The 24,590-nt window shown below is 50.6% G+C and overlaps 1 long non-coding RNA gene across 1 annotated transcript in view; it reads right to left on the bottom strand.

The window, feature by feature from the left end:
• LOC148183713 (uncharacterized) overlaps window positions 1-2,272 on the bottom strand; it is a 45,803-nt gene extending 43,531 nt beyond the window's left edge. The window contains exons 1-2 of the long non-coding RNA XR_015773343.1: window positions 2,159-2,272; window positions 743-823 (exon numbers count right to left, since the gene is read on the bottom strand). This is a non-coding gene — a long non-coding RNA (uncharacterized LOC148183713). The remainder of the gene's footprint in view (window positions 1-742; window positions 824-2,158) is intronic.
• Window positions 2,273-24,590: the final 22,318 nt, after the last annotated feature.

Here is a 24,590-nt window from a genome sequence, read left to right as displayed (position 1 = left end):
AACTGAAAAAAATGAGACTTCAAAAGCAGGCTCACATTGTATGAAATGCTCCTTCTGCAAGCAAATCACAGACTCACATGTACAGCTCAGGTGGTTTGTTTATTGTGAAACCTCAGATTCTGCAGGTGACCTTCTCCCATCCCACCAGCCTGCACTACTGCATGGGACAGCTGGCAACACAAATACATCCAGCCCCTTACCTTCAGAAGGCTTCCAAAGACTGCTCTTAAAAGGTTTGCACAATGTAGCAAAACAAAAGAACATTTATTTTCAGTAAAAAAAATTCCACATTCCCATCAGATTCTGTTTACAAAACATATCAAATCAACTTTTTAACCTTCCCTTTGACAATATAAATCAAAGTAACTGCCATCCATGCCACATCTTCAGTCCTCAAACCTAGAAGAGGATCACTGCTCATCAGAAAGGAACAAAGTTGCCCAAGCAGCACCACAAAGAACTTAGTCAAAAGGAATTTTTGAAACACCTAAAGAGAATTGTGAATATGAATTCACAATAGATATGAGTAGGATAACGCTGCAATAAGCTCCACATGGCTACAACAAACCAATAGCAATAAATATATGACGACAATTGGCATCACCTTTAAACTCATGTCTCCTAGAAAAGCAAATAGTTGTCACCTGTGAGCCCATGGCAGATGGTGACACCCAAAGTCACCAGGATAAGGTGGCTGCATAGCTGGGGGAGCTTCTTCCTGAGGAACAAAGCTTGTCCTTACCTTACAATCCAAGTGAAGTTTATAGCCAGGCACTGCTGTCCTGATGGGCCACCAATCCCAGCTGCTGGAACATCAATGAATCTGGGCAGAAGGCAAAACAGAGACTCATCACAAATGGCCAAAATGTTCCTTTCCCTCCATACCCCAAGCATCCAACTCCATCCATCAAGAACATCTTTCTAAAGCAAACCCTGGTGGGTACATGTTGCATGGAAGGCAACATCCCACTGCAAATGGATAGAAGAGTCCAGGGCAGATCCTTCCCTTCCTCAAATGACATCCCAGGTAGAGTCACCTCCTGGAGATGGAGACTGACACTTCAGTCAGACTAATTTAGCTAACAATTTTCACCTGGGATACTCATAGCTAAGCCCAAAATGGATTTGCTGGCAGTGTTCACCCCTTGCTGTCATGTTGCTGGCACCTGGCCATACCCCTGAGCAGTAAAGCAGACAAAAGCACAGAGAAAATTATGGGATGAACTCTTGGAGCAGCCATACACTCATCTAGAGTTTCAGACCCTTCATTTGCAAATCAGTTCTGGCTGACACTATGGCAACTGGGCCACAAGAGTTTGCCTTCTCCAAGGGGAGAGACAAATTAGCCCCACTCCCATTGCTTATTTTTTCATGCTCAGCACTAAAAAGCTTTATCCAGACTACAATTATTCCATCATTAACTTACTGCACAGGCAGGTTTGGAGGATCATCAGAAAATAAAGGAATGTCTCTTCAGCAGCATATCTCAACTACTATGCCTTAAAAAAAAACGTGTATATATATAAATATATATATACACAGATGTCAGAGTTCTCAGAAGATAATTCTGAGAAGTAGGAATTCTGAGCATTCAAGATGCAATTTAAAGTCCTTCAGTTAAACTACAGATACTTTGCCAAAGTTTCTTTTGAAAAGTGAAAGGCTCATTAAGGCTCATTCCACCACAATACAACTCTTACCACCCCATGTACTTCAAGAAGAAACAATGTTTGCTCTCTAAAAATGTTTTAGAAATGATTTTTTCAAAAAGACTAGGAGAGAGGGGCTAATAATATTTTTAATCATTTTTCTCTCCTCTTCAGCTCCTTTACCTTCCCCCTACCATTTCACTATAGAAAAAGAGGAAATGCCACTTAAGCACAAAGTTTAGCTCATGCTTTTCCATTCCATCAAAAATAGATTCAGAAAGTAAGTAAAACACTTTTTTCCTCAAGAAAAAAAAATCAAGTTTTTAGGAAAAAAAATTTAATAAAAAACCCTTTAATAAACTTCCCCTAGTGAGTTTTGACCTGGTGCTCTCTCCAATTAGGGCTACACATTTAAAGTCCTTCTAACAGAGGCATAACAAACCTATATTAAGCTCGTTTATTGTTACTTGCTAGCACAAAAATTTCTTCTTTCCAGCTAAAACACCAACCTGCAGTCACAGCCTCAGAAAGAGCTAGATCCGAGGTCAGAATCTCTAATCCTAAAGCCTCCTTTAATTTTACAATCAACAAATCCATCCCTGGTGAATATTCCAGAGATTACTTTCCAAGCAGCAGAGTGAGATTGCCTACCTAACTGAAAGGCAAGCAGGAAAAAAAAACTTTCACGAGCTTTGCTGGCAACCTAAATGTCCTATTCTCCCCCTCCAAGCAGGGCACACCCCTCCATCCTCACCCCTGCTCAGCACCTTCTGCTGCACAGCTGAGCCGGCTGTGGGAAGAGTGGTTTATGTTGGAGAGATGCCTTGGGCTGGGCTTGTCGTCACTGGGCAGGACCTGTTGTTAAGGGTGGGGGGCCTGGTCATCGAATCAGAATTCTAGAATCCTAGAACCGCAGAATCATAGAATCCTAAAATGGTTTGGGTTGCAAGGGACGTTAAGGATCACCTATTTCCAGCCTCCTGCCATGGGCAGGGACACCTTCCACTGGACCAGGTTTCTCCAAGCCCAGTCCAACCTGGCCTCGAACATTGCCAGGAATGGGGAATCCAGAGCTTCACTGGGCAGCCTGTGCCAGAGCCTCATCACAAAGAATTTCTTCCCAGTGTCCAATCTAAATCTCTTCTAGTTTAAAACCATTCCCCCTTGTCCTGTCGCTACCTGCCTGTGTAAAAAGTCACTCACCCTCTGTTTTATAAGCTCCCTTCAAGTACTGGAAGGCTGCAATGAGTCCTTCCTGAAGCCTTCTATTTTCAAGGCTCAACATCCCCATCTCTCTCCCCTGTGTCCATAGGAGAGCTGCTCCATCCCTCTGATCACATTTGTGGCCCCTTTGGACCCACTCCAGCAGGTCCAAGACTTTCTTGTGTTGCGGGGTCCAGAGCTGGATGCAGAGCAGGGCAGGGCAGAGGGGGAGAATGTCCTCCCTTGACCCTCCAGCCATACTGCTTTGGATGCAGCCCAGGATTTGGTTGCTCTTCTGTGCTGTGTGCATGTCCAGCCTTTCAGCCACCAGAACCCCCAGGTCCTTCTCCACAGGCCTGCTCTCAATGACATCTTCTCCCAGTCCATACCCATGTCTGGGATTGCCCTGACTCGGGGCAGCACCTGGTACTTAGACTTCTTGAAGTTTGTGAGTTTCCCATGGGTCCCCTTCTCAAGTTCCCTCTGGGTGACATCCCATCCTTCAGGACTGCCACCTGCACCACTCAGCTTGGTGTCACCTGCAAATTTGCTGAGGGTGCCCTTGATCCCACAGTCCGTGGGAGAGGGAGATTGATGCCATTGATGGAAATATTAAAGAGTGCCAGTCCCAAGACACAGCTCTGAGGGACAGTGCTTGTCACCAGCCTCCACCTAGACATGGAGCCATTGACTGCGACTCTCTGGCTGCAGCAATCCAGACAGTTCCTTATCCACCAAACAGTCCACCTTTCAGATCCATGTCACCCCAATTTGGACATAAGGATGTCATGTGTTAAAGGCCTGTTGTGACAGCATAGAGCTCACACACACACACAGGGTGGCCACCAAGTTGTGATAGATGGCATCAGGGGCATTGATCTCCTGAACAATGACAAGCAGGGTCAGTGCTTCCCACACTGGCTCCAGAGCAGTGCTGCTTTGCAGAGTTTGGGTTCTTTAAATGATCTTTAAGCTTCTGAAGTGATGGGTCTCTGGAAGGGCACAGCCAGGCTCAATGCAACAGGATTCCACAGTGCTCCACAGCAATACTTGGCCCCATGCACTGCCTCCAAGTTAGTGGGTGCCTGGGTTGATTCCTTAGCCAGAATACTTGTCTCAGCCGCGCTCAAGAAATAGAGGACTCCAAGCCAACTCCTACAACAATTAAAGTCTCCAGTATTATGCCCAGTAGAATCCACACTGAAAATTCTGCCAAGCCTCATCCAAGTGCTGGCCTAGGACAGCAAGAGAGACATTCTCTTAGACAGCTTGCAAAAGCTCAGTTGTAGCTCATGAGTGCTGCATGTTTTATCAGAAGAGATGGGAAGTGCTGAGCATACCTTGACTGTCTCTCTCCCTGCTGAGCTCCATCACGTGCTGAGTTTAAACTGGGTTGGCCACAAGCCTTTTGGATGTGAGCGTGGAAACCACTCCATGACAGCAGAAACCCTGCCAGAGCTTTGGTGGGTTCTGCATGGTATTTCTGGGACTTTCCACCCAGAGGAAATCATTAAAAACTGTGCTTTTCTGCATATGTGCTAAAACCTGAGAAATAGAGCATCTTCGTGCTGTAATTGCTGGAGTAATAGTTTCATGTTCCAAATAACAGCAGTTATTTGTTCAGTTCTTTCTTCTCTGTCCCCAGAAACAATGATCAGATACAGAGGTTGAAAGACCAAGAGATCCCCTTCAGCTCCTTTCTCTTGAGGTTGCCTTATATACCCCTGGGGGAACAGACCCTCAATTAAATCTTTTTAGTGTCCTAGCACATGACTATTCATAAACCAGTAGGGTTTCCAGGCAACTGCTGCATTCTCCTGAGAAAGCAGCATCTCCAGCCTTCTTTGCCTCTAGAAATACTTCACTCAAACCACGCATGAATGGCAGACATGTATCTGGATGTTCATAGAATAAATGACAAAAGCTGCTTCCATAGCTTAAAGTCTGTTTTCATTATGGTGAAGTGAAATGAAGAGCTACATTTACCTGCAAAAGCAGATATCTATTATCTATCTATCTATCTATCTATCTATCTATCTATCTATCTATCTATCTATCTATATATCTATATATATACATATATATGTAGTTCCATCCCCTGAATGGTGGAAAAAGTCACAACTCCCTGGTAAGTATTGTGTCCCTCTGAAAACCATGCCCAGACTAAGTCACTTAGAGCCAAGTATTTCCCTTCTATGCAAATGAGGCTCTAACAAAGCCAAGAACAGCTCAGTGTTTCCAAAGACAGAGACCAAGGATGCCTGTTGGCACTTGCCCTCTGTGTGATCTCAGAGCTGTGAGGATGCCACAGAAGCCATGTGTAGTGGGACAAGAGGGTTCAGGCAGCCTGGAAATGGGGTTAGGGCAGGCAGAGAGCCCCAGTGGGTGAGCACACAGCTTGGTGTCCAGCTGCCACTGCAGCACCTTTGCAAGAAGCTCTCTGATTGCTGAGCTGGGCCCATTTTGTGGGCACAAGGTCTTTGCAATATTTCAGGCACCTGAGTCACAGCAAGCATTTCAGCCCTGAGGCACAGCAAGCATCCTAATAGGTTATTTTACGACCCAATGCAAATACACAAAACCCCACTACACACAGACACAGATTTCCTGGAGGGTGGTGGGGAAAGAAGCCCTAACTCCCCCCAGCATTTGCACTGCTTGATGTGGTTGGTACCTGTGTGCCACTACTGCCTCCACACATCCTTCACCAACCCGCCCAGCCCTGACTGCACACACCTGATGGCTCAGCTGGGTTCTGCTGGCTTTTGCAGGAGGTGGTCAGAGGGCTCATTTGAGGATATCCCAACTCTTTCAAACATACTGCCCCATTCCTTTATGCTACAGTGGCATAGGAAATGCTGCCTGTTTCCCTATGCAGCACAGCAGATGCAGAGTCAGGAGTTTGAACACAGCTTTAAGCCATTGCTGTAGATGCATCAGCTTTTCTGGCTTCCCTGGAGTCTCTACCTTGTCGTGTCTCACGCAGCCCCCACTCAAAGCAGAGAGAAGGATAAACATCTCAGACAGTCTGGAAAGGCTGGGTATTCCTCCCCTTTCTGCATGACCGCCATGGACTTGTCTTCCAGGGTTTCACAGCTCTCCCTGGGCTCGACTGTTCGTTTCATTGCTCCACGCTTGGCCTCTCCTCCGTCCTCCCCACAACTCCTCACAGTCGGGGGTCACTGAAGCTCGAGCTGCCGAGCCTCCCCAAGACCCTATCCCTCATTCCCAACCCATGAGTCACTTCCTCTCCTCAAACCTCACCTTTCAACTTCCATTTTTCATTTGCTTATGATTTTCTCTCTATCTCCATAGGGGTTTTTGCTCTACAGCGTTCAGTTGCAGCCCTGTTGGTGCAGGCAGGAGTGCTACCAGTGGTTTCAGCAGCAAATGGGGAGGGGTGAGGACATCACATAAACACACGGGGCTAAATCTTCCCTCCTTGCAACACAGTGCCAGCCCCTGTGGGGATGACCTGCCCTGCATCCACTGAAAATCCCAGCCTGATTTACTTGTGGTTTCTTTGCTCTCAAGAAAACATCATCTCTCAAGAAAGCAAATCCATCAGAAAGAGAAAAAAAAAAATCACTCTTTTTTTCAGATTATTTGAAACTGGCACCTTTTTTATGATATTTCATGGGTATTTTGTGTTGAAATTATTGTTATTTTTGGAAACCATCAGAAATATGGCTTTTGGTAGGAAAATGTAGTGTCTGGCCAATAATCAAGATTTCAAGATTTCAAGCAGCATGCTGAAAAATCACCTCTAATTTAAAAAGAATTATGAAAATATAATTAGTGATAATTTAGTTTCAGAATTTAGTTTTCATTTTAAAAGAGCTTTTAAAAATCCCCTTTTTTCTATGAAGCATCACAAATTTTTAGCTCATTGTAGAACCATGCAGACTGAGGTCTGGGTGTTTTGCCATCCTCAGCCCATGGCAAGCAGTAGCAAAGGGACTTCTGAACAGCGGGGTCTGTCTGGGACTTCTGGCTCAGTGGTCTCTGATGGACACATCCTTTATGGCCCTGTCTCATATAAAGCACTGTGGTTAAGTAATCCTTATTCTTTTACTGCATCAGCTATGGATAGAAAAGTCCTCTGTGGAAGAAGTGGATGTTCAACCAAAATGGCCAGGCCTGGGATTTTAGGATGTACAATAAACTACCTACGGTCAGGGCAAAGAAAATTCAATAGCCACTATGACCCCTTCCAAAAGGTCACTCCTACTTTTGGCATCCTCCTCCTGAGCTCTTCTCCCTTGCACCCTCACTAATGCTCAGTGATAGTCCGTGCCATTTCCTCAAGGACTTGCCAGCTGAGCACTCTCCCTCCTCACTGAGGTGGTGTAATTGTCCAAACTAAGCTGTTCCTCCTGGAGTTTCTTCTTCCAAAGGTCCCCAGCCTCAGCCCAAACCTCTCCAACAAGCGTTTTCTTCCAAGAAATCGCTGGGCAGAGATACCTTTAGGAACTCATGAATCAAGGGTAGTAAATCCACAACCACCCCAGGAGAGAAGAGCATCCTTCTTAATTTATGACACCTTCTGACAGCAAGCTCAGATCCTCCAAGGGCTCAGGTCTGAGCCTGCCCAAAGCTACCATGCATTGCCCTTGACCAAAAAACCCAGCTGTGTTGGGTCTGGGCTTGCCCCTCTGGTTTATTGCTGGCTCATGTAAATCCCAGTTTTCTTCTCCTGCTTGTTACACAGAACCCAAATGCACTTTCCCAGCATCTTCCCTAACATGAAGTCCAACACTTAGCCAGGATTTGCTCACTCTGGCTCTGTTTGAGCTCTCACTTGTCATTGCTGGAATAGTGACAGATGCAAACCAGGGAAGGAAGAGTGAACCCTGCCAGGGACAGGGGACTGCCCTCCATGGATGGTCCCCTCAATTCCTGCTGACCAGCAGCCTGTGGCAGGGGGGGAATGTGGGTGTGCAGGGAACAAGGGACAGACAGGGTTTGGGAGGGTGCTCTGGTGCCTGCACTCACCTCAGGGAAGCCTGGTGGTGCTAGAGGATCTTCCACATCCCCAGATCAGCAAGCCAGAGATGAATTACTGGGGACAGCTGAGACAGGAGGCAAATGGCATCACACTGAAGCCGAACAAGGCCTGTGACTGTGCGCTGTGGGATCCTAAATATTTGGAGAGCAAAGGTCAGGAGAACAGGACACTTCTCAGAGATGATTTTCTTCCCACCCCAGGCAGGGACATGGAACTGCTATGCCTGGAATGACCCTGGGAGTTAGCCAGAGCCAGCACCCTTATGGGTCACCATGAGGTTCAGTGGTACCTGCAGGCAGGTCTGTGTTCCCCGGGTTTTGGCTGCCACCGGGGCCCAGCATGGTGCCTTCCCTGTGCCTGGCCAGTATCTGTGGCAGACCTGATGTGGTGCAGGCCGAAGGCAGGAGAAAGGAGCCCTCTGCCCAAGCTACATCCTCACTGGGCATGGTAGGAGCTGCTGCTGGGTGGCTGATCCTCCTTGCCATGAAGGAAGATCATGTCCCCCGTGCCTGCTGGCCAAGCCCCTGGCTGTTTCCAAAATAAACACTTGGGCATGACAACGCTGACATTTGCTTTCCACAAACAGGCGCTGGGAGAAGGAGGCAGCGCGTTCCTTTTTGCAGGCTGGTCACGAGGCAGGAGACAACCTGCTCAGTGCAGGGAGTTGGGATCATGTGCCACACACCATCCATCCCTCCCTCCCTCCCCCGGAAAGAGCATCACTCCACCAGAGGCTCAGAGCTTTTCCTGATGTCCCATGCCTGGCTGGTGGCTATCGCTGGGGTGTAGGCAGGGGTGGTGAGCTGGGATTTCACCTGCTGCCTCTTTTCTTGCTGGAACAGGTTAAAAAGGCATCTGGAGGGAGCTAGAAGGGTGGTGAAGCTGAGCAAAGGATCCTGCCATAGACATGGACATAGAGGATCCAAGGGTCACCACAGCCCAGCCCACCCACAGGAACAAGCATCTGTCAGACTCCTGATGGAGAAGGGTTCATTGAGACAGGTGACATAGGTGACAGGGAGAGGTTTCAATAAGGACACTCACCTCAGGGTGCTCTCTGATGCTTCAGCCTTTCTCACCTGTCTCAATTCCTATTCCCATTTGGGAATCAGGTGAGATCTGCTGACAAAATGCTGGCATCCCTGGGATTTCCCCTGGAGGGAGGGCTGGGGACAGAGGCCAGTCCCTGGGAATGCGGTGCCAGTCAGTTTTATTCTGGGAGAGATGCCAAAGCTGAGCACAGCTGCCGAAACAGGGGCTTTCCTCACGAGCAGGCTGCTCTCCTGCCACCCCTGCCCTTGGCTAAACGCTGTGGGGAAGGTGGGAAGAGATTGTACATCCCTGCCCTGCACCCCAAACACCCCTGCAGGGGGGAGAGGCATCAACATCCCTCCCAACCACGATTCCAAACTCTCACACTGGAACTGTGTGTGTATTGCTGTCACACTCACTAATTACCCAGATAATTCAGCCCAGGGAGAAAAGAAGGGATTTATTTTTCTGGTTATTGCTCTAGCCAGGTTAAGGCATCTGGAAACAACTCCTACATATTCAAGCTGAAGTGAATATTGAAGGATAAGTTGCAGCAACAAAAGGACAGGCTGTTAAATCGCGTGTCCATAATTAACACTCCCAGCTCATTATGAAAATGGCCAGGAACCACAAGGCTGACCCGGGAAACTGAGGCACAGGGCAGCAAAGGGGCATCCCCAGGAGCAGATCACAGTTCTGATCTCCCCCTTGGTGGGAAGGCTGTGTGGAATCCTTGCTGAGCCAGGCCCAGGTCCCATCTCTTGGAGAGCAGCAGGCAAAGCAGTTTTGGGGGGTACTGAGGGCACAAGGCCGTCAGGGCCTGCGCTAACGGTGTGGGTGAATTCCTTCAAGCTGCTGGATGCTTCTCGCAGCTGCAGAACAAATTCAATAACAATACTCTGAGCAATGCCTTTTTAATAGGCACGAGGTGAAAAGAACCCGACGAGTCAATATTTGCGGATGAAAACAAAATAAGCCGAGCTGTTAGCACAGAGGAATGCGAGGGAGGCCGGAGGCGGCCGGGGTAATTATTATTTCATCTGCCAGACAGCCGTGGTCCTGCCCCTGCCTCCTTCCCCCACTGCCCACGCTGGCTGTGCCGGAGGGAGGGCAGGGGGAGGTGGGGATGGGGCAGAAAAAAGCAAATTTGGCTGCGGCAGCACCGGCGTGTGGCTGGGGCTGGCTCAGCGCTGCGGCCGCCGGAGGGTGAGCGCTGCCCTGGCCCAAGTATTTAATGTCAGCGCCTGGAATGTGCTTAACACAACATTTTACAAGGGAACATTAGTCAAGCATCTGCACTGACAGAGAGGGTCAGCGATAAGGAGCCAGTGCATGGGAGCTGCAGGGAGACGGCTCTTGTTTCAGGCTAAGGAGGGCAAGCCTTGCAGAGGTGGTGCCAGGGCAGGCTGAGAGGGCCACGATGAGCCAGGCAGCCCTGCTGCTGGTCTGGCTGTCCTGACAAGCATCACACAGGAGTGAAAGAGCCACAGTGACGAGCGGGGTCCTGCTTCCCACACTCCCCCAGCTGCTGCCTGAGGTCTCTGAGAGCCCTCCTCCAAACCTCCTGCAAGGTGGCATTTGGGGAAACCTGTCCAAAAGCCATTGCCTGCCACATGCCCTTGTTTGCAGCAGTGCTGGTGTCTGGCTGTCCGTGGGTGGGAGCTTTCTCATGACACATCTCAGGCTTTGCTCCCTTGCCACAGGGTCTCTTGAGAGAGCAGCTTCCCCCTGAGCCGGCACTGTCAGGCCATGGCAAGAAGCATCCATCCCTGATCAGCAGGAGCAAGATGTGCCTGGAAATCACCCAGAAATCAGGTCAGTGAAACATTAGTCAGCTTTGCCTGTGACCTGAAAACAGCGTTTCCCTCCATCTATTCCTGGAGCTATCCCTGTTCATTAGCCTTCTTGGCCCCTAGGCTTAAAAAAATGGCCCAGTGTCATGACTCTTTAATAAGATGTCATCTTCAGCCATGACAAACATGAGCACTCAATAAATAATAGCCCTGCCATGTAATGTCATGCCTCTGCCATCTGTTGTAGCAATGACTGTGCCTCGCTCACCTGCCACCCTCTCCCGGCTGCTCTGTGTGAGCAGCGAGAGAGCCAGGCCAGGGCTTGGCCATCCAGCCCCTCTGACAGCTGCCAGGCTCAGCTCTGGGGTGGGCAGGGCAGCCAGTACTTCTGTGGGGCAGGGAACATGCTGGGACACAGGTGGAAATGTGTAATCCAGGGCAGGAGAGGGATCATGGCCCCCAGCACCTGCTTCAGGAGATGAAAGGAGCTTCCTCACTGTCCTCCCTCTCTTCTCCTTATTCTCACATTTTTTCTCATTTCATTATTGTCTTTTTTCTTAATATCTTTCTCCTTCTGTCTGTCTTCCTTTCCTTTCCCCTCTCCCCTTACCTCTTTCCCCTTACCCCTTTCCCCTTTTTTATTCCCTTTAATCTCTTCCACATTCCTGCATCTCTGTGCTGGTTTCCTGCTGGCCTGTTTGAGCACAGTCTCTCTCTCCTTTTGCTGCAAACTCACTTCCACAAAGCTCTCCAAGCATTGTCTAAGGGACAGAGCAAAGGTGAAGGCATTTAAAAACTCACCTCAGCAGTTTTGGAGCAGAGTTCCCCTTGTCCTCCCCATCCTCTACCCCTAGTGAGCACTGAACCCTTTGTGCCTCAGTTTACCCATCTGCAGATCTGGGATTAATGAACCAGAGCAAACCTATTGCCACAGGTTTTTCACACTGGTTGGCTGTGGACACTCAACTCTGCTCCCCAGCAGAACACCTCCTCTCTGAGCCACGAAGAGGAGACTGCACTACAGAGCAGCTGTTGCTCCTCACTGCTCAAGCAGCTCCTGTTTCCCTTCTCCACACCCCGTTCCTGCCCCTTGGTACAGCCCCTTCCCAGGGCCGGGGGGACACAGGCATCAGGTGGGAGCTGCAGAGCCAGGAGATAATTGTTGGTAACAACTTTTTTTAAAAATTAAAACAATTTGAAAAATGGTACGGGTTAATGGAAGCTGTTTCAGGGAGGGATTCAAGTGTGCAATGCCCTCGGTCTGCAGTGAAGGAGAAGGACACTGCCTTTCAAGATGTCTTTTTTGCCCCCTCCCTTTCCTGTGAAACTTGGGTTACACCAAGTGCGTAAAGGATCGCAGGACGTGGCAGTGCTGTTTGCCATGAAAACTAATAGGGCCATGTCTGCTTTCATCAGGAGTGTAACCAGAGCCACGGATAATGTTTTAAAAGGCACAGCAGCTTCAAGTGCAAGCAGGGATTTATTAATGAAATCGAAACCACGCTCAAGGCTTTGCGAGTCTTATTTTAAGAGTCTGAAGGAGAAAGGACTGGGCTGCCTGGCTGGGTGGGCAGGGAAGCAAGGTGGCCAGAGCTCTGACACTGAGCAGTGGTGACAAGCAGTGGTGACAAGGGCTCACAACACTGCTGGGCTGCTGTTCTTGCTCTGCCACAGGTTATCTGCCCAACCCTGCTCATGTCACTTAGCCTCACTGTGATTCAGCTCTCAGCCTGCCCAGGGGGACACGAATCACTCCCCTACAACACCTTTAGAAAGAGATTATACTTCTGTATAAATAAGGATCGTGCTCCAAGGACGCTTCCTGTCTCCACTTTTTTTTTGGGCCCCTGAAGGACCTAAGGCAGTAGCCAGGAGTTCCCACAGGATCCTACAGGTTCAGAGAGCAGCTCTGGGACCTGTTCCCATTCTGCCACTGCTGTATGACAGGACAGCCATGCATGTGGGGACAGGATGAGACAGGTTAAAAATGTCCCAGGAGGTGGTTAGACCAAGCAAAAAGATGCCCAGACTCCGAGGGTCTCTGGTTCTGCTACAGACACACAGTCCATTCATGCTTGAGGTCCTTGGTTTCTGCCTCTTTGAAACAGAGGCAGAGCAGTGGCCGCTGCTGGAAGGTTGAATTCCCAGTTTTGGCCAGCTCTCAGTACTCCTGATGCTCCTCAATAGACTCAAATAACTCCTGTGTGCTGATGGATGTGTTAGCAGTCCTCAGTCAGGCTGCAGGAGGCAGCAAACACAGTCTGCTCCTTCTGATTCAGGAGAGAGCCCAGTATGACCTACAAGTGCATCTGAAAGCTGAATTTGGTGCTAGGGCAAAAGGAGACTATGCTCCTGAGAGCATGTCTTGATTTAACCCCAGCAGTCAACTAAATACCATGGAGATTGTTGCTCAGTCACCCTCACCCCGTTGGGGTAGGGATGAGAATTAGAAAAAAGTAAAATCCATCGCTGAGAACAGTTTAATAATTGAAATCAGTTACAGTATAATATTAAATAATTAATAATAGTAAAGGAGATAACACAAAGAGAGAAGACTAAAACCCAAGAAAAACAAGTGATGCACAATTGCTCACCATCCCATCCCCAAGCAGTGGCAAGTGGCTCCTGGCCAACTCCCCCCTGTTTATATACCAAGTATGATGATCTATGGTATGGATTATCCCTTCGGTCACTTGGGGTCAGCTGTCCTGGCTGTGCTCCCTCACAGCTTCTCGTGCACCTCCACACTGGCGAGCATGGGAAACTGAAAAGTCCTTGACTTGGGGTAAGCACTACTTAGCAACAGCTAAAACAGCAGTGTGTTATCAACATTATTCTCACACTAAATCCAAAACACAGCACTGTACCAGCTACTAGGAGCAAAATTAACTCTATCCCAGCTGAAACCAGGAGAGAGCATGATACAGGGTTAGGATTTGTTTCTCTATGTCAAGGACAGTGTGGCTGGTTAGCAAGTGTGAAGTGTGCAGAATAGATATTCCTGCATCTATTTATCTCTTTTTAAAAGAGGGGAAACCCTGTAAAGTAAGCATTTCTGTTTGGAAAAAGCCTGTTGGAAAGGCTTTCTTAGCCTCAGATGCCCTTGCCATCTGCACACATAAGAAACTCTTCATAAGGTTCTCATTTCCTCTTTACCTTTTTTATATAGCCCATAATAAGATCCCTAATTTTAATGGACTGTATGGATCTCACCAGCAGGGAATGGCTCTAGCAGAGAGGCTTTAACCCTTTGTTTCAACAGGATCAGCAATGGAGCTTTTGGTCCACTGCAGGCATTGGTAAGATTTCTGCAGCTGCCTCCACCAAACCCTCCCCTCCTGCTAGGAGAGCCTCAGATAGACAAGACCCAGGTAGTGTTTGTGGGAACTTGCCCCTCTCCCTCAAATGCTTACGAAGCTTTACAAGGAAAATTAGCAGTGTTTTGCCAAGCTGGAAGATGTGGAAAGAAATGAGTTTGTTCAGCCAGAGAAGGAGACAGTGGAGCCACCATCCTCCTGGAAGCAAAAGGTACAGCAAGGGAAATTCTACCTACATATTGAGAAAATAATTCCTAGTGAGACTAGTGACAAGAGAGTTATAAAAACACATGGAAGTGTGACTTCTCTGGGCTGATCCTCTAAGGAAAAAAAAAACCCTAAAAGTAAAACCCCAGGGGAGTGCAAATGGTCACAGCACAGCGCTGCACCAGATCTGGGTCTGTTTTAAAACCCTTCTAATGTCTTGGGTGAGATGCAGGGCAGAGTACAACCCATCCCAAAAGATGTTTTGGTTTTGTATCCCTTGTTTGGACGTCAGGAGCCTGGCTGGGATCTCGCCTGGGAAAAGCAGCGCATGGGAGCTGATGGAGTTGTTATGGCAGATGGGTGAAGGCAGCGCCAGGCAGAAGGATTCACAGAGCACGTGTCAGCAGATCTGGGCTGGTTCCTGGGTCTCTGACAGCTCCTTTCTCCCAGAGCTTCTGGACAGGAGACAAAATGTGATTTCTTGCTCCTTCCACTGAAAGACGGCTGTGAAAGTCTGATTTATGCTGAACACTCTGGAAAAGAAGAAAGCTTGGCTGTGGAACCAAGTTCAGCTCTCAGCCAGGAGAACCTTGTATGGGATCAGCAAGTTTTAACCATGCAAATGGAATCTGAGTCCAAACAGAGCCCTGTTTCATGACTTCTGCTTCTCCCTTTCTCACTGCACAGAGTCAGGCTACCTTTTCCCTGAGCAAGCCCTCTCATCCTTTCCTAGGATCGAGGACAGGCTGGGAAGTTGTAGACAACTTTTATCCTTTTTGTCTTTTCTCTTTTATTTTTTCTTTTAATTTTTTCTTCCCTCCTGCAAGGCACAGCCAAACACGTCACAGCTCTGTCTTTCACTGAGATGATTCCCAGCTGCCAAAATGTACTGGAAGAGGTCCACCTGCCTGTGAGCCTGTCACCAAAAGCTGTGTCTGAGCATGGTCTCATGCTGAATGACCCCAGGCAGTCTGGAGGAGTGCTCAGGGCACTGGGGAGAAGGAATTTCTTGGCTCAGTTGTCAGCCATGAAGGTGAACAGGTGACCTTTATTATCCATGCCTTTGTTTCCCCAGGTGGATGCAGCAGGCCAAAGGCCACCAGATGTCCTTTTTCTCCAGACCCACCACCTCCTGGATGATCCTGAAAGTGGGTTATGGGAGTGATGTTTGGATGTTGCTTGGGATGTCTCCAGTCACAGTAGCAGCAAATCCTCACCCTGCGTACACAGGTGAGAGCGATTCAAAGGCAGCACTGATGCACCATGGAGAGGTGAGACCTCCCATCCAGGCCTGATCACACTGGGAGAATCCGAGGTGCTCAGAAGGCCCAGAACCCTCTGTCTAAGATAGGAAACTTGTGCCAAACAATCTGGTTTACAAGGGAGGAACAACAGGCCCTGAATGGGTCCTGATGAACCTGGACATCTCCCTGGAGTACACACAGACATGAATGAGATGTGACAAATACAAGCTGAAGAAGAGAAAGCTTGGATTAGATATTGGGGGAAAATTTACCCTGAAGATGGTTCAACACAGAGGACCAGAGGCGTGGGAGAATGTCCATCCTTGGGGATTCAGAACTTCACTGGACAAAGCCCTGGGCAATCTGATCTAAACTGACTTTGCTTTAGGGCTGTTGGACCAGAGATCTTCAGAGGTTCCAAATAACTTGAATTATCCTGTGACCTACATCCAAAGCACTACCCAAGGTTTTCTTGCATCATCTAGAGTTCAATGAGCCCATCTGGTTTTCTGCTTCTACATCAGCAGGATTCTAATTCTCCCTTATGGTTTAATCCCTTAATTCATTTGCCGTAATCCTGTAGTATGTGGCTGGAGGAAAAGGAAACAGCACAGCAAAGAAAAGAGAGAAATGCAACAAGTGCCCCTGAGATTAGTATATTACTCCTCTTCTTTCCTGTTTGCCTTCCTGCTGTTCTGCTTCCATGAAAATTTGTGGGATTTCATCCAAAGCTCCAGAATCTCCTCTCCAGCAGTGTCTAGGGATGGATGCTTAGAAAGAAAATAAAAGAAACATTGAGCACAGAATGATTCTCTCCCTGCTAGTCTCTGCCAACCTCAGGCAGCTGAAGCCTGAAGGACATGTGAAGTTAAAGGCCACGTCCAGACTTGAGCACTTGGTAGTTACCACCTGAGAACCTGCCAGCAGAGTGAGTTTTACAGGATGACCCAGGGAAAGTATTTCCTCTTCTTCATGTGAAACAGGCTGTCCAGTTCTCTCACTGGACACCTTCCTGTGCCCTCTCACCTCATCAAAGCTGCCCTGGCAAAGTTCATCTGAAACATGGCTATCTGGGGAGCTGGATGGTGTGTCCAAATACCCTGTGTTTCTTCAGAGGTGTGGGTGAGCTGAAGCACAGCTTTAGGGAGGAGAATCATCTACACACATACGGCTTTTGTCCACCAATGAAGCACATGGTAGTGGTAGGAATTTCCCCTCCATGGCATTTTGGGGTACTCAGAGTTCATACAGCTGCAAGGGGGGAGAGAGGGGATGCCTCGCCTGCCCCCATGCTGACACGCAGGGCTGGTTTCGAAAAGATATCAGTGGAGTTTGGAAAAGAAGCAGAAATATGTATTTCCCTAATAAGCTGAAAACTTCAATAAATGTTTTCCCTCAGTAGGATGTAGCTGAGGAATCTGGGGACCATTGCTGGAGCCAGCCTCTCTGAGAGGAGAAAGTGGAAAGCCAGTCCAAGTGCAACAAATGCCTGGACAATAAAGGGATCTGAAGGGGTTCAAGGGTAGGAGGGATTTTTTTGTCTCTCTGTTGTTGTTTCTTGGTTAATATTTACATGTCAGAACCAGCAAAGCACACCTCCAGATCATACATGGGATCTTTTTCTCCATACTTGGGCAACAGAACGTATGGGCAGGACAATTATGCAAACAAAGATGTGTGCCAAGCCCACCACACCGAAGGGAAGAAATAAAAATGCCAGTTATTTAAAACACGTGTATTAACAGAGGGGTTGACCTCTCCCCTGCCTTTGTGCTCTGCTGACATCGAGGAGGGAGATGAAAATCCTCTCTGGAGCATCAGACCGGCCCCAGCCCCCAGGGGATGGAGGGGCTTTGCTGTACTGGCCCATGGACTCTCTGGGTCACCCATGGGCACCTGCTCCATCTCTCACTGTCACCCCTGATGTCACATGCACCTCTCCACCCCAGCAGGGGCCTGGGGAGCAGCACACAGCTGCAGGAGAAGCTGGTTTAAATTCCCAGCCCTTCCCTAGCAGGGGGAAGTACAGCTTTGGTTCAAACATAGGGGCAAGGCAAGCGGCTGCAGTGTTGTGGTACCTGTGGGACACTTCTCACATGACTGAGCCTCATCTGCCTGTGGCTGCAGCATCTTCTGGCTACAGTGACAATGACAGCCACAAAAGGACAGGATTCAGACAAATCAACTTCCAGCCAGCAAGGCTGTAGATCTCTCTCCTTCTCATGCCCCTCTCATCACCCTTCTTCCCTGCCTCCCCTCTTCAAATGCATCCAAAAGATTCCAGCCCAAATGTTCTAAATTTTGGGATGAACGGTGTTCCAAACATTTTTTCTTTGTAAGGGGGATGGAGGGATACAGAATATTAAGGGGCTGCTATCATCCAGTCCCTGCCCACTGCCCAGCTTTGCACCAGGTCTCCAAACCATGAGGAGAAGTATGGGGTCCTGCCTGGGGCAATTACTCCCTGAGTAATTACAGCGACCACATCTGGGTGCTCCAGCACCTCGGTGACGAGGGTGATAATGGGAGCCAGAAGGCCAGAATGTCTTATCAACTGGTTTGAAAGTAGAGTCAAGCCCTTCAAATGAAAGCCCTTGAGAGAGAGGAGATGATCTTCCCTCAAGTGTCAAGCACATTTCAGCAGTTTAGTTTTCTCCTCCACCAAACTCAGCCTCGCAGTGCCGGCCTCGACATCAACCCTGGACCTGCTTCTGACAGAGCTGAGCACCCGTGCTTGATTCAGATGGGGGGAGCCAGGATCAGGCCTCAGGTGTGTGTTTCCAGAGGCACTTTCAGCCGTCATTTCTTAGTTCAGCCTTTCCATATTTGAGCTAGGTATTTTTCCCTCTGCAGACCAAAGAAGGGGTTAAACCGAGCTTACCTTTTCAGGATCAGGACAAGACAATCACTTGGCTGGAAAGGGAGCAAGAACCAGCCCCCTTCTCTCCCCCTCGCACCGCATTCCTCTCGCCACCCTGTTTCTCTCCTGCACATCCCACTGCGAAGCTGCTCTGGTTGCTCAGCGATGAGCTGTGAACGCTAATGACAGGAGAGGGGACAACATCCTGTTGTCCTGCTCGTCCTTCCCTGACACCTGCCAAGGGCAGGAGGGAAGGAGCCGAACACAGCCGATTTTCCCCCCGCCCTGCTGCAAGGCACCTAGGGCTGAGGCCACTGGCTTTCAGTGAGATTCCAAGTCTGCGTTTCCCCTGTATCCACCTCCTGTTTAAAGTCGAGGGGGAATTGTCCCAAGAGGTGTGCGAAATTGCTGGTTTTATTCTTCCAGTCCTGAGAACAAAAAGAGCATCCCGAGACGGAGCCTCGAGTCTGCTAAGGCAGTCAAATCCCAGCTGGCGATCATGATTTATCCAGGGGATGAGTTTTGGGATGGGCTCAGCAGAGACACCCAAAGCTACACAAGGGCCGGTGTTGTGGCTGGGCTCCCGGGAGAGCGGCTGTAAGGGGTGAGACGGGAGAATGGATTTGCCAGCTCTGCCTTATGTGAGGACACCGGCCAGCCCGCCCGCGCCGGTTCCTGCCTCTGCCCCCGGCTGCTCCCTAACGAGGTTTCCAGCTCGGCTGAAGCCCCGCGCTGCTGGCAGGACCGCAGCCGTGCAGGGCTAAATGGGACTGCGGAGGGACTGCGGATAGCAGTTCCCATCCCCCGATTTCTCTCCTCCACGGTATTAGAGAGGCTTCGGGTTACACCAAACTAACGCAAAAGAGGGGCAAAACTGAGGAGGGGGTGCAAAAAATGTCGTCACTTACTCATGGAAAGACGGGCGAGGGGGTTATAAACCCTGGGCCGATGATATCTTTGAAAGGGGCGGCTTGGGGTTGCTTTCGGTGGTGGTCCCTGTGCCCTGTGCAGGAGTTTGTGATGGAAAGTCTGCAAAAGCCATTAGGACTTTTGTGCTGGGGCACTAGAAAAGCAACGCAGACACCACTCACTTTTCTAAATAAACATTAGTCTTAAAAAGTTTGCACTGCTGACCCCCGCAGCTCTGATTACTTGTAATTCTCTGAACCATATTTTAAGGCTTGTAACTATATTTTATTTTTTTTTTTTTCGGGGAGGGGGCGGGTTTCGTTCGTTCCTTCCTGCAGCCGTGCCACAGATGTACCGTGTGCTCCGGGACCGGAGGGGGTGTCTGCCCACCCCCAAAGCAGGTCCTTATTCCACAGCCCTACAGCCACAGCCCCTCCACATATTCAACTCTCCACGTTCCCCCGAAAAAGATTTTTCTTTTTATTTTTTTTTTCCTTTTTTTCTTTTCCTTTATTTCTTTATTTCTTTTCGTGGTTGGGATCGATCCCGATGAAGAGATGCTGTTCGCCTCTCAGTGCAGAGGCGGTGTGGGCTGCGGCCCCATCCCCACCGGGCTGTGCCCTGAAACAGCCCCGGGAACCCTCCCCAACCCCCCCAAAGAGCCACATCTTGGCAGCACGGCGGAGGCAGCTGCACCGAGGTATCATCAGCATAATTGGAAGGGTCACATGTTAAACCCTCGCTGTTGTTCGCGGTAATGTAGCTGTGTCCCCCGGTTGCACATTTACCGATTTCTCGCAAACCAACCATTGTCACAAGGTTCATTCCAGGAGGAGTGATCCAATGGGTTGCCACGGCAACTATAATGACATTAAAATAGAGGCGGCAGCCCCCGCCCCCCCCACCCCCCATCCCTCTTCCCCCTCCTTTAAAAACCGGCAGCAACCCGGCAAAATCCTTCACCTTCCCGTCGGGGCAGCCCGGGAATTCACACGGGTACCCGGCGCAAAACAAAGTGTGTCGGGCGGGAGGTTGGTTTATATAAAACCTTCCCAGAAAAAGCGGCCCGAGGTTGTCCCCGCGCCCGCGGGAGGCAAAAATGGCCAAAGTGCCCAATTTCCAAGCGGGAACGGCGCGGATCCCGGGGCTGGGAATCGGGACCGAGCCGGGATCCATCCCTGCCCCGAGCACTCGGCGGGAGGGGACAAGGGTACAAAGCTAAGGGGTCTAAAGCCCCGCCGAGGCACCTGCAGCTTGGGCGGTGGGAGCCTCTCCCTCGGCCCGGCCCCGCGCTGGAAATCCGCTGGGCACCACTTGGTTTTCAGGGAAACGTTCGTTTCCGATTAATTTGCCATTATTATTTCTCATCGGTTCTGCTACGGTGCTTTCACGTATTTTTATTTTTCCCCACGAATTTTGGGGCCAGAAATGATGTTTTTAAAAAGGACCCCTGTTTCTGATTATCACCAGACGCCTTTCCCTCTCGATGAATCTGCTCTCTGTCACAGGCACATAAATAAGTGTGACCAAGGAATATTGTGCAAAAGCAGAAGGAAAATTCTGGGAATATCGACTATAATGTCAGCTGGATCTGGCGGGAGGCTCAAATATGTTTAATTTCCATATAAGAGAACGTACTGCCCGTCTTTCGTCGTCGACAGCTGATAGCAGCGCCTGAAATCGAGCCCTACAGGATATCAGTGACGCTTTCCGGAATATTTTTCCCGATCTCTCAGTGAGGCCGGTAAACGAATAGATCCTACCAATTTCTCTCCTTTTTTTCCCATGTGAGCCCGTGGGCGAGAGTTTGTCGAGCAAGGACACAGAAGAAAGACCTTACAGCTCCACTCAGAGCCGTGGTTTCATTACCTCTACCAAAATGTGCCCAACACCTGCCTGCGGTTGGGGCAAACCCCCATTCCGGAAAGAAAGGGAAACGTGCCCACTGTTGGCAGCGCCGAAAAAATAAAAAAGAAAAAAAAATGAGGGGGTGGAAGGGGGAGAATTCTGTGCAACCCGAAGCGGCGCCGCCCGCAGCCGGTTCACACGCGGTTTGCGGCGGTGGAGCGGCTTCCTCCGGCCGGCCCCGACGGCGGAGCCGCGGCACCGACACTCGCACCACCCCGAATATCCGCCCGGAGACGGGGGATGCTCCCAAGTCCCCCCTCGGAGCGCCCGTGGCGGGTGGGGACGGGGCCGGGGCTGCAGGGTCTGAGGGCACCGCTTGGCCCCGGCCTCCGAGGGTGCCCGACCCTCCGGAGCTCCCTCCCTCCCCTGAACACAACCTCTGCGGCTGCCAGGGGCGCCCTATTGCTACTGCCACCCACATCTCAGCAGAGCTGGTGAGGGTGGCATGCGGGGACCACCCCGCAGCTTGGCCAGGGTTGGTTCCCCACCTCTGGCTGCTGCTGGAACCTCTGGCTCTGGGCCGCCTCTGGTTGTGCCAGCCGCCGTGCCCGGGGGGACCTGAGGGTGCGGTCTCCCCACAGGAGCTGGAGTGGGGAAAAGCAGCCGAGGTGGTGAGAAAGGACCGGCCGGAGCAGCGGGACAGGAGAGGAGACGGCGGGTGGGTGTCCCCCGCCGCAGGGCCAAGAGGGGATCCCTGTCCCTGGACACACATCCAGCTCCTTGGGTGTGGGAGCCCCGGGACAGCAGAGGTGACTGAGGACATAGCATGGGCTCAGCTCGCTCCCACTCCAGGGAGGCCAGAAATGTTCTTTTTGACGATCTCCTGAGCTGAAGAGCCGTCAAAAACGTCCCTCTGAAGTGACCCTCTTGGCAGGGACTTATTGAAGGACATACACAGAGTAGGAGCATGCCTGAGGAGAGATGGCAGCCTCGTGGGACAAGAGAGAAAACGAAATTAAAACCGAGGTAAAAAGGAGGAAAGAGAGAGAAAGGTGGGAAACTGAAATTATCCTCCTTGTGAAATGTGCCGGGCTTCTCCGGAGCAACTGCAGAAGGGAGGCCTTTCCACTAGGGTGGATAAATTTACTCGTGTCCCACATGACCGAGGGTGGGGGACCCGGGGCGGAGGGGGGAAGAGAAGGGTCATGGGATTGGGATTTGGGTTGTAAATCACAGAGGAGACGTGGATTTCAGTGCCGCGTTAGGTGTCAGCGGCCTCTGGTTTTGCAAGAGAAGTAATTAAATAAGAGGGAGAAAAAAATGGGGGGGGGGGGGGGGTGGAAAGAAGAGAAAATAGTGTTTTAGAAATAACACGGGTGAAATCTCAGGGGTTTAGGGGTAGGAAGGTGCGTTGGGGGAGCGCCTCTGGGAGACTCTGCTCGCCATGGCGACGGATTGCCCCTCACATGTCCCAGGGCCGGCGGTGGGCACTCGGCTCTGCATCCTGCCCGGCCCCGGCGCTCTCGGCCGAGCCCTTGTGCGCTCCTTTTGTTGCCTTTATTTTGTAGCCACGTTTCTCGCCTGGAATGAGGAGATCGCAGGGATGCTACAGGTCGGAGCGAAGGGGTCGGCACTGCCCCACCAGCTCATTCCCATCTCACTCTCCTCGCCCTACGGACCCCACCGGGACCTGCCGCGGGAGGGGAACCGCGGTCCGGGGCGAGGGGAGCCCGTCTGGCTGGACCCTGACATTTTTCGGCCCCATACCTAGAGAGAGGAAGTTTTTCCTTCTCTATTTAGTTTGTTTCAATTTAAGGAGTAAGCGGCGACACCTCCATTCCCGGGTCCGGCCCCCAGCACGGCTCCGCTCCCGTGGAGTTTCCCCACACCCGAGGTCTTGTCCTCTGTCCCCTCTTCTCCCTCTGGCGAGGGCTGATGGGTGGACATCATGGGGGGCCCCCCAGCTAATCTCGATCGGGTGGGGGGGAAAATTCCCACGGACTTTGCAGGGAGTGCAGCTGGAATGAAAGGCGATCGTGTGCCCCGCAGAAAGCTCTCAGTGCTGAAGAGTGATTTGCGAGGGCGGGGGGTGAGCGGGGGCTCATCCACGGCCTTTCCGAGTGCTCTCCCCTCGCCTCCGCCGGCGGGGAAAAGTGAAGTATCTGGGAATTTTTGTGAGAGTGAAAGGAATCGCCGGTGTTGTTTCAAGCCGTTTCAAACCCTCGGTACTGACGAGAGAGGAATCTAATTTCACTTAAAAGGCGAGCTAAAGCAGGGAAAACGAAATATGAATGAAAGAGATAAAGACACCCCCGAAAAGCGCTTCTCTGCCACCCTGCGTCATGGAGTCCGAGCCTCAGCAAACAGAAAGGATCAAGGGTGGGAGAAACACCACTAAACCGGTCATTAGACAGATCCCGAGGCACCGACACGAAGTCTCCCATGGAGAAACTGACGGACAAACTCATCCCTTGGGTCTCCCTCCCGACCTCTCATCGGAGAGATTGTATCCCTTGCAGGTTTCATCCTGCAATGGCAGGGAGGGATGAGTATGGTTCACTCCATCCCCACGTACCAAATCCCCCCGGATCCCGGGGAAGGGATGCGGGCAGCCAGGCCGGTCGGGAAGCGAGGAATCCCGCCTGCCCGCGGTCAGGAAAGGCCGCCGGGCTCCAGGATGTTCCGTGCCGGCTGCCCAGTGGGGCTGAGCCCCTTCCCGGGCCACGGGCGGGCGCATCCCGGGTCTGTTCACCCGAGGATAGCACTAACATCTGAGTGATTTTTGTCCCGTCCTGGATCTCAGCGTCACCTGTTGCTGCCACGGGCTTGCGGCGCCAATGTACATCTCATTTAAAAAATTATTAAAGTGCGAATTGGTCCCGCACAGACCCTCCGAGCCAGGCGGCAGCGGGCACCGGCACACGCTCAGCCCTGCAACCCCGCACGGGCGTCCCGCAGCGAGCTCCCCGCTAAATGCAGCGGCTGAAAGGGGCTGTGCGGCTCCAGGCTCCCCGGCTCCAAAAACTCGCCCTGAGCTGCTCCGCAGCACACCGGGCACAGGCAGGGGAAGCGCTGAGGCCGGAGGAATTGCCCTCCTGGTTCAAAGGAGGGGAGACCCCCCTCGCTGCGGCCAAGAGAGAGATTTCGGGGGTGGACACGGCCGGAAATCTCCTGGACAGAGTGGGAAAGCGGCCCTCGACGGACCCCAGAAGAAGTGGGTGAGGTAGAAGAGACAGACAGTGAGAGAAAAGGGAGGGGAAAAAAAAAGGGAGAAAGAGAAAGAGGGTGGAAGCAAAAGAAATAGGAAAATAAAAAGAAAAATCCTTAGACAGTGTAAGAGCATAAGAGTGAGGAAGAGAAAAAAGACGAAGAAGAAAGACGAAAAAGAAGAGAGAAAGAAAGAGAGAAAAACAAACCAAAATAAATTAAAATTATTAAAGAGAAGGAAAGAGGGAAAAACCCAAACACAAAGAAATCTAACAGGGTGGGAAGACAGAAAAAGAGAAAGAGAGATATAGAG

Source organism: Pseudopodoces humilis, chromosome 10 (assembly GCF_049639895.1).
Source record: "Pseudopodoces humilis isolate 2021_Gansu_Grassland_sample_001 chromosome 10, ASM4963989v1, whole genome shotgun sequence".
In the NCBI taxonomy this organism is placed as follows: domain Eukaryota; kingdom Metazoa; phylum Chordata; class Aves; order Passeriformes; family Paridae; genus Pseudopodoces; species Pseudopodoces humilis.
The sequence above is the reverse complement of the archived record's forward strand: the minus strand, read 5'-3'. Positions and strand labels throughout refer to the sequence as shown.